Genomic DNA, 8,724 nt, shown 5'->3' on the forward strand with positions numbered 1-8,724 from the left:
GGGCCCAGCTGCTCTGCGGCATGTGGGATCCTCCTGGACCGGGGCACGATCCCGAGTCCCCTGCATCGGCAGGTGGACTCTCAACCACTGTGCCACCAGGGAAGCCCTGTCTCTTGTAACATTCTTATTTCAAAGTCTATGTTATCTGATATGAGTGTTGCTACTTCAGCTTTCTTTTGATTGCCATTTGCATGGAATATCTTTTCCCATCCCCTCACTTTCAGTCTCTATGTGTCCCTAGGTATGAAGTGGGTCTCTTGTAGACAGCATATATATGGGTCTTGTTTTTGTATCCATTCAGCAGGCCTGTGTGTTTTTGATTGGAGCATTTAATCCATTCACGTTTAAGGTAATTATCGATATGTATGTTCCTATTACCATTTTCTTAATTATTATGGGTTTGTTTTTGTAGGTCCTTTTCTTCTCTGTGTTTCCCACTTAGAGAAGTTCCTTTAGTGTTTGTTGTAGAGCTGGTTTGCTGGTGCTGAATTCTCTTAGCTTTTGCTTGTCTGTAAAGCTTTTGATTTCTCTGTCAAATCTGAATGAGATCCTTGCTGGGTAGAGTAATCTTGATTGTAGGTTTTTCCCTTTCATCAATCATACCACTCACTTCTGGCTTGTAGAGTTTCTGCTGAGAAATCAGCTGTTAACGTTATGGGAGTTCCCGTGTATGTTATTTGTCATTTTTCCCTTGTTGCTTTCAATAATTTTTCTTTGTCTTTAATTTTTGTCAATTTGATTACTATGTGTCTTGGCGTGTTTCTCCTTGGGTTTATACTGCCTGGGACTCTCTGCATTTCCTAAACTTGGGTGGCTATTTCCTTTCCCATGTTAGGGAAGTTTTTGACTATAATCTCTTCAAATATTTTCTCAGGTCGTTTCTCTCTCTCTTCTCCTTCTGGGAACCCTATAATGCGAATGTTATTCTGTTTATTGTTGTCTCAGAGGTCTCTTAGGCTGTCTTCATTTCTTTTCATTCTTTTTTCTTTATTCTGTTCTGTGGCAGTGAATTCCACCTTTCTGTCTTCCAGGTCACTTATCTGTTCTTCTGCCTCAGTTATTCCCCTATTGATTGCTTCTACTGTATTTTTCATTTCAGTTATTGTATTGTTCATCTCTGTTTGTTTGTTCTTTAATTCTTCTAGGTCTTTGTTAAACATTTCTTGCGTCTTCTCGATCTTTGCCTCCATTCTTTTTCCAAGGTCCTGGATCATCTTCACTATCATTATTCTGAATTCTTTTTCTGGAGTGTTGCCTATCTCCACTTCATTTAGTTGTTTTTCTGGGGTTTTATCTCGTTCCTCCATCTGGTACATAGCTCTCTGCCCTTTCATCTTGTCTATCTTTCTGTGAATGTGGTTTTTGTTCCACAGGCTGCAGGATTGTAGTTCTTCTTGCTTCTGCTGTCTGCCCTCTGGTGGATGAGGCTGTCTAAGCGGCTTGTGAAAGTTTCCTGATGGGAGGGACTGGTGGTGGGTAGAGCTGGCTGGTGCTCTGGTGGGCAGAGCTCAGTATAACTTTAATCCTCTTGTCTGCTGATGGGTAGGGCTGGGTTCCCTCCCTGTTGGTTGTTTGGCCTGAGGTAACCTAATACTGGAGACTACCCGGTTCTTTGGTGGGTCTAAAAGTGGACTCTGGGAGGGCTCATGCCAAGGAGTATTTTCCAGAACTTCTGCTGCCAGTGTCCTTGTCCTCACAGTGAGCCACAGCCACCCCCCACGTCTGCAGGAGAACCTCCAACGCTAGCAGTAGGTCTGGTTCAGTCTCCTATGGGGTAATTGCTCCTTCCCCTGGGTCCCGATGCGCACACTACTTTGTGTGTGCCCTCCAAGGGTGGAGTCTCTGTTTCCCCCAGTCCTGTCGAAGTCCTGCAATCAAATCCCGCTAGCCTTCAAAGTCTGATTCTCTAGGAATTCCTCCTCCCGTTGCCAGACCCCGTGGTTGGGAAGCCTGGGGTGAGGCTCAGAACCTTCACTTCAGTGCGTGGACTTCTGTGGACATTTATTCTCCAGTTTGTGAGTCACCCACCAGCAGTTATGGGCTTTGATTTTATTGTGATTGCGCCCTTCCTACCGTCTCATTGTGGCTTCTCCTTTGTCTTTGGATGTGGGCTATCTTTTTTTGGTGAGTTCCAGTGTCTTCCTGTCGATGATTGTTCAGCAGTTAGCTGTGATTCTGGTGCTCTTGCAGGAGGGAGTGAGTGCACATCCTTCTACTCTGCCATCTTGAACCAATCACTACGTCTGCGTCTTTATTCCTGTCCTGCCCCTAGGTTCTTCAGTACTTTTGTTTGTTTGTTTTATAGATTCCATATATATGTGTTAGCATATGGTATTTGTTTTTCTCTTTCTGACTTACTTCACTCTGTATGACAGACTCTAGGTCCATCCACCTCACTACAAATAACTCAATTTCATTTCTTTTTATGGCTGAGTAATATTCCATTATATATATGTGCCACATCTTCTTTATCCATTCATCTGTTGGTGGACACTTAGGTTGCTTCTATGTCCTGGCTACTGTAAATAGAGTTGCAATGAACATTGTGGGGTACATGTCTCTTCTTGCATTGTGGTTTTCTCAGGGTATATGCCCAGTAGTGGGATTGCTGGGTCGTATGGTAGTTCTATTTTTAGTTTTTTAAGGAACCTCCATACTGTTCCCCATAGTGGCTGTAACAATTTACATTCCTACCAACAGTGCAAAAGGGTTCCCTTTTCTTTTTTTTCTTTTTTTTTTTTTTTTTGCGGTATGTGGGCCTCTCACTGTTGTGGCCTCTCCCGTTGTGGAGCACAGGCTCCGGACGCGCAGGCTCATCAGCCATGGCTCACGGGCCCAGCCACTCAGTGGCATGTGGGATCTTCCCGGACCGGGGCATGAACCCGTGGCCCCTGAACTGGCAGGCGGACTCTCAACCACTGCGCCACCAGGGAAGCCCAAGGGTTCCCTTTTCTCCACACCCTCTCCAGCATTTATTTAAACAATGAATTTTGCCCAGCATGAAGCCATCAGCCACTGTAGCTGCCCCAGTGCTGTGCTCTGAGAGGATTTTAGGATGGAGAAAAACAGAATACTGGCCCTAGATAGTTAAGATGCTTCTCGAATAAAAAATTCCAATAAGCCCAGACTCTTGCATCTTCCCATACATAGAAAAGCACTAAAATCATTATTTGAGATGTCTGGTTTTTGTGATTAGCAGTAATCTTTTGATGTTTTACTACTTTTTTTTTTTTTTCAGCAAAAACTCCTCTATATTCTGGCTCCTCCCTTACCTCTTTGGAACTGTCCCTCAGAGCTATCTGAGAGGCTGTCTCCTGGGCTATAGTCCTCAGCAAGTTCCCTAAATAAAACATAACTCTCAACTTTAGGTCAAGTGTGTTTCTGTTGTTGTTGTTATTGTTTTTTTAGTCGACAATACCCAAAGACTATCAAGTAAGGTATGGATGCTCCACTTCCCAGGAGCCCTGCCCTTGTCATTGTCCTGAGTCAGTGTCCCTGCTTTAGACCTGGAGCCTGGTGAGGTATGCTCCTGTGTTCTCAGCCAGGTCTCAGGGCTAGGGTGGGCCCACCATTGGCACTCACATCATCTATCCTCACAGGGACTGCAAACAGGAGCCAGTGGTCCCATGGCCCAAAAGGTTCTGGAACGAGCAAAGTAAAGTTGGAAGGAAGTTGGAATCAGGATCCTCTGACCTTTAATCTAGGAATTCATAGTGTAGAGAAAAATATGCTATTTCTTCAAAATGTGTTAGAATTTATTTAAATTTAGAACAGGGTTTCTCAACCTCCGCCCTCCTGACATGTTGATAATTCTTTGTCATGGGGCTGTCCTGTGCATTGTAGGATGTTTAGCAGAGTCTCTGGCCTGTACCCCCTAGATGCCAATAGCACACCCCTCCCAGTTGCAACAATCAAAACGTCTCCAGACATTGCCAAATGTCCCCTAAAAGGTAAAATTGCCCCAGTTGAGAATCACTGATTTAGAATATCAAAACATTTGTGGCATTAGCTTATTTTCACAACTTACATATTATAGCTGCGAGTATATGGACTTCAGAATCCAACATATCTGGAATCAAATCCTGGCCCACACATTACTAGCTGTGTGACCTGGAGAAAGTAACTTAACATCTCTGTTCCTCAATTTCCTCACCTGTAAAATGGAGCAATAACTGGGCTATTCTCATAGAGATGTTGTGAGGATTAATAAAACAAACCTCTTAATAGGTGAGATAAATATCAGCTAGCACACTCCCCAGCCCCCTTCTGTACTGGTCTAATACCTGATATTTATGGATTTAGTCTCATGTCAAGGCTGCCTCTGGTCTTTGAGTTAGTGTGGCAACTAAGAACCCCCAAGTCCAAGTACCAGGGTTCAAACTCCAGGTGCAGTCTGGAATGCACTGCTAAACCTCTGAAACCACAGTTTTTCATCTATTTTTAAAGAGAGAGATAATGAAAGACTCTTCCTTGCAGGGCTGTTGTGGGAATGAAATGACATATTCAGAGGCTGAGCTTATTCACATTATTAGGTGCTGCAAGGCTGCACGTGAATGCAGGGAAAAGCAAAGGGAGATGTTTTATAAAATTCTGAGAAAATCCTAGTTTTTCTCAACCTTCCTCCCCTACTGCTGCCCCACCTCACCCCACCCCACCCTGGGTAAATTTTCTGGAACCCCAAAGCCCTCATACCTCATCTTGTGAACACCTAAGGGGTCATAGCAGTTCCTCCTGTCTACCTCTTGGGGATCCTCTTCCTGTTCCTGGAGGTTCTCCTCAGTCTCCCTGGGCTGTGCTGTTCCCAGGTCCACTCTGACGACCCCCAGGCTCTTACTGTGGTGAAGCCAGACTTTCCTTCATGCCACGATCATGCTGAAGTGGACGCGATGCTCTTCCCGGCGTTGCAGTCTGTGTTTTGGCCACAGATTCTCTGCCGAGTCTCAATTTCCTCACCTGCAAAATGGGGCAATTCAAGTACCCTCTTCTCCAAGAAGCCTCACCTCCTTCAGGAATGCTCCTCATTCCTGCTACGCTGGGCATTTCTCTATCCCTGTAATTCTACCTCCCTTTAAAATAAACCTGTTTCCTTTTCTAAACCATGAACTCCCTCAAGTCAAGGACTATGTCCTATTCATATTTATATCCCATAATGTAATTCCTGCCACAAGGCAGATCCTCAATAAACGTTTGTTGAATGAATGAGTGGGACAGACTAGGACATATGATCACGCTCAGAACTCTAAGTGGGACAGGCTGGGATTTTCTTCCCTTCTCACTCTTCTCTTGCCTTCACTTCCCAGATACTTGCTGGGAAAATATCTTTTGTAAGATGAAGCAGAGACTGATGCTCGGTTAGCAGAGTAACTTGTGGATGCTATGCTGTGAAAAGTGGTTAACGTTTCAAGATAAATGTGATTTGAGTTGGGGGGTTTGGTTTCTCTGGGGAAAACCTAAAACATCTACTGCTGCCCCTTCAGACTGAAAGTACTCAGCTGAGAGGGCCCTGGGAAGGGCGGTCCAAGGGCAGAGGGGACTGTGGGTGAGCAAGGAAATCCTAGTTAGCCTCCAGGGTGGGCTCCAATATGGACAGGCAGTGCCCTGATGGGAAAGGAAGCAAGAATCTGTATCATCCTCTGGGTTCCGAGTCTTCAAAAGCATCTGTAAGATTTTCTTTCTGGAAATCACGATACCTGGAGCCTCCCACCATCACTCCCAACAAAATAACTTGACTTAATTAAGAGGGTACATTAAGAAAATGGACAAAGTTGATATTATGGTTTAACTGCTGTGGTTCAGAACTACGAGGCTGTCCTTGTGGGTTATCCATAGAGTGAAGGTTTGATTGACACTCTCCAATCTGGGAGACCACAGTTCCAGCCCTATTGGCACAATTTACAGCCAGGTCAAAACTCAGATGACTGGGTCCCCGTTTTCTCCCAACTTGCAAAAATGAGGTTTTTTTTGTTTTGTTTTGTTTTGTTTTGCGGTACGCGGGCCTCTCACCGCTGTGGCCTCTCCCGTTGCGGAGCACAGGCTCCGGATGTGCAGGCTCAGTGGCCATGGCTCACAGGCCCAGCCGCTCCGCGGCATGTGGGATCCTCCCGGACTGGGGCACGAACCCATGTCCCCTGCATCGGCAGGCGGACTCTCAACCACTGCGCCACCAGGGAAGCCCAATGAGAAGTTTTATACTTCACTGTGGGTCAACTAGTTGGACTAAAGCATCACGTTGTTGCTGTCATGGCAAGGATGCAGAATAAGAAACCGATCCTAACATGAAGCCTGCCAATAATTTGCAGCGTGACCTTTTTTAAGTCACAACTTTCCCAGACTTCAGTGTTCTGACCTGTTCAATGGAACTATTACTACTAGTTATACTGAGTCCTCAGGGATGTTGTAGAGATAAAATGAGACATTAGATTAAAAAACACGTCAAAATAGTTAGGTGCTGTGCACATTCAAGGTACTTTTGTTACCAATTTGTTAAATAACTAATGTGCAAAGGTTTCTCTTCATTCAATGGACTGCAATATTAAGTGTGGAATTGCAGCAGCTGCTGGAGTGTTATTGGACAGCCAAGGGAGGTGGGCAAGAGAATGGAATATGAAAACAAGAAAGATGTGCTCCATGGCCTTGAGGATCTCCCTGTGTCCCAGGAAGAATAAAAGCACACACAGCAATAAATCTCAGGTGGAATGTGTTAAACACCAAAGAAAACAAACAAAGTATTTCTGGGGAACATCTTTCTTCTCACCATGCAGATCACCATCATTCACAACCAGCAAACACTGACCTCTTGAGAAGCCAGAGGAGGTAGTGGATTTGGGGTGGTAAGCTCTCTTTTCTACAGTTTTTTCTTCTCATGTAAATCAAATCCAAATTTAGACTAGTTGAGCAAGACGGTTTTGCAGCTGTTTGGACAACATTATGGCCAGAAGGTCTGATTCAAAGAATTAAAAAAATTTTTTTTAAACCTGTTTGGCAAGCAGAGGTGAAAGTCGGCAGCAGCAAGCTCATCACAGACGCATGACGTGCTACACAAGTAACTTTCAGCGATGTTTTCCAGCCTGGACCCAAGCATACACCTGCATAACAGAAAAAGAGAGAATGTGTTCAAAGGCTGGGAGCTGAAGGGAACAAAGAAAGGTCTTTTGGGAGAAGTGCAGCAGCTGCTTGCAAAATAGCCTTTCCTCTGAGCCCCAGGGAAGACAGGAATGAAAGTTCAGCTCATGTGCTCCACTACTTGGCGCTCTCTTGGCCTCAAGGGTATCCACAGTCCTTGGGACTAACTCAGGGCTTCAGCGGAGACCAGTGAAGTGAGAGGTGGAGAAGACGGCCCGTTATCCTGCCACAAATCCTTTCACGTCCCAGTCATTTTAGATGTGGGGCTTCTCACCATTTCCTGCTGATCGAAAGATGACTCCAGGTTCAGATATCTTGGTCAGAAATTTTGTTCCCTAAGTTTTTCCCTGAGTTTTCCTTCGCTTGGTTTCACTTTTTAATTTCCATCTAGTCCCCAGAGGCTGCCCTAAACCATGCTCCTTCTCGGGTGTGCTCAGGACTATTTACGGATGGAAGTCTTATGCATCCCTTAATTGTCTGGCAGTCAAGCTATTAACAGGGACTGATACATCATAAATGTCAACTGTGGGCCATTCATAAAACTGAACACGTATATAGTCCTTTCCCGCATTCCTTCAGTTATTTTAAGAAAACACTCTTTTGTTCTAAAGTACTGTATCAGCTGAGATCCAGCCTTCCACATAGCTTTGGAAGCATGTCCTTTGGGCCTGTGTTACTCCCTTCCTCACTCTCATGTACTCTGCCTATTCCAGAAAGCTTGCTTCTAGAAAACTGATAGTGAAAGCATCTAGAAAAGTGACAGTGGTTGCACATACGCACCAAACCCCCCAGACTTTTAATTCAGACTGAAAGAAAGAGCCTTAATTTTTGGTGTATTCGTTTCCTATGGCTACTGTAACAAGTTATCACAAACCTGGTGGCTGAAAGGTCAGAACCTAAAATCAGTTCACTGGGCCAAAATCAAGGTGTCCGTCAGGCTGCACTCCCTCTGGAGGCTCTAGGGGAGAATCCTTTTCCTTGCCTTTTCCAGTTTCTAGAGCTGCATTCTTTGGCTTGTGGTTCCTTGTTCCACCTTCAAAGCCAGCAGTGTCACACCACAGTTCAAGGTCGTATTTCCTTCCTCTACTGAGTCAAATCTCTCTGTGTTTCCCTCTTATAAGGACGCTCGCGATAGCATGTAGACACCACCCTGGAACTCCTCATCTCAGTCTCCTCAATTTGATCATATCTGCAAAGTCTCTTTTCACACAAAAGGTAACTTTCATAAATTTCAGGGATTAGGACCGAGATATCTTTGGGGGCTGCTATTCAGCCTACCACACTGGCAAATGCATTTGCTGTGGATCTGAAATGCTGTTCAAGAAAGGTGCTGCTTCCCTGGGTTCCTGCTGCATATTACAAATCCAGGATAACCCACTATTTTGTAACTGAGAAAAAAGGAGTAAAAATCTAAGCATAATGAGGGCAGAAAACCCTTCAGTGTTGATTACAGTAGGGCCTCACTAAAAATAAAACAAAGAAACGAAAACCTCCATTTAAACATGCCAGGGGTCTAGGTTTGCAGGCACCACGAGAAGAACTTGGAACAGTCCCACAAGCAAAGACCTCACTCCAGGCTTACTCCTAACACGTGCAAGGACA

The sequence above is a fragment of the Mesoplodon bidens genome, assembly GCF_964165515.1.
Source record: "Mesoplodon bidens genome assembly, chromosome: 14".
In the NCBI taxonomy this organism is placed as follows: domain Eukaryota; kingdom Metazoa; phylum Chordata; class Mammalia; order Artiodactyla; family Ziphiidae; genus Mesoplodon; species Mesoplodon bidens.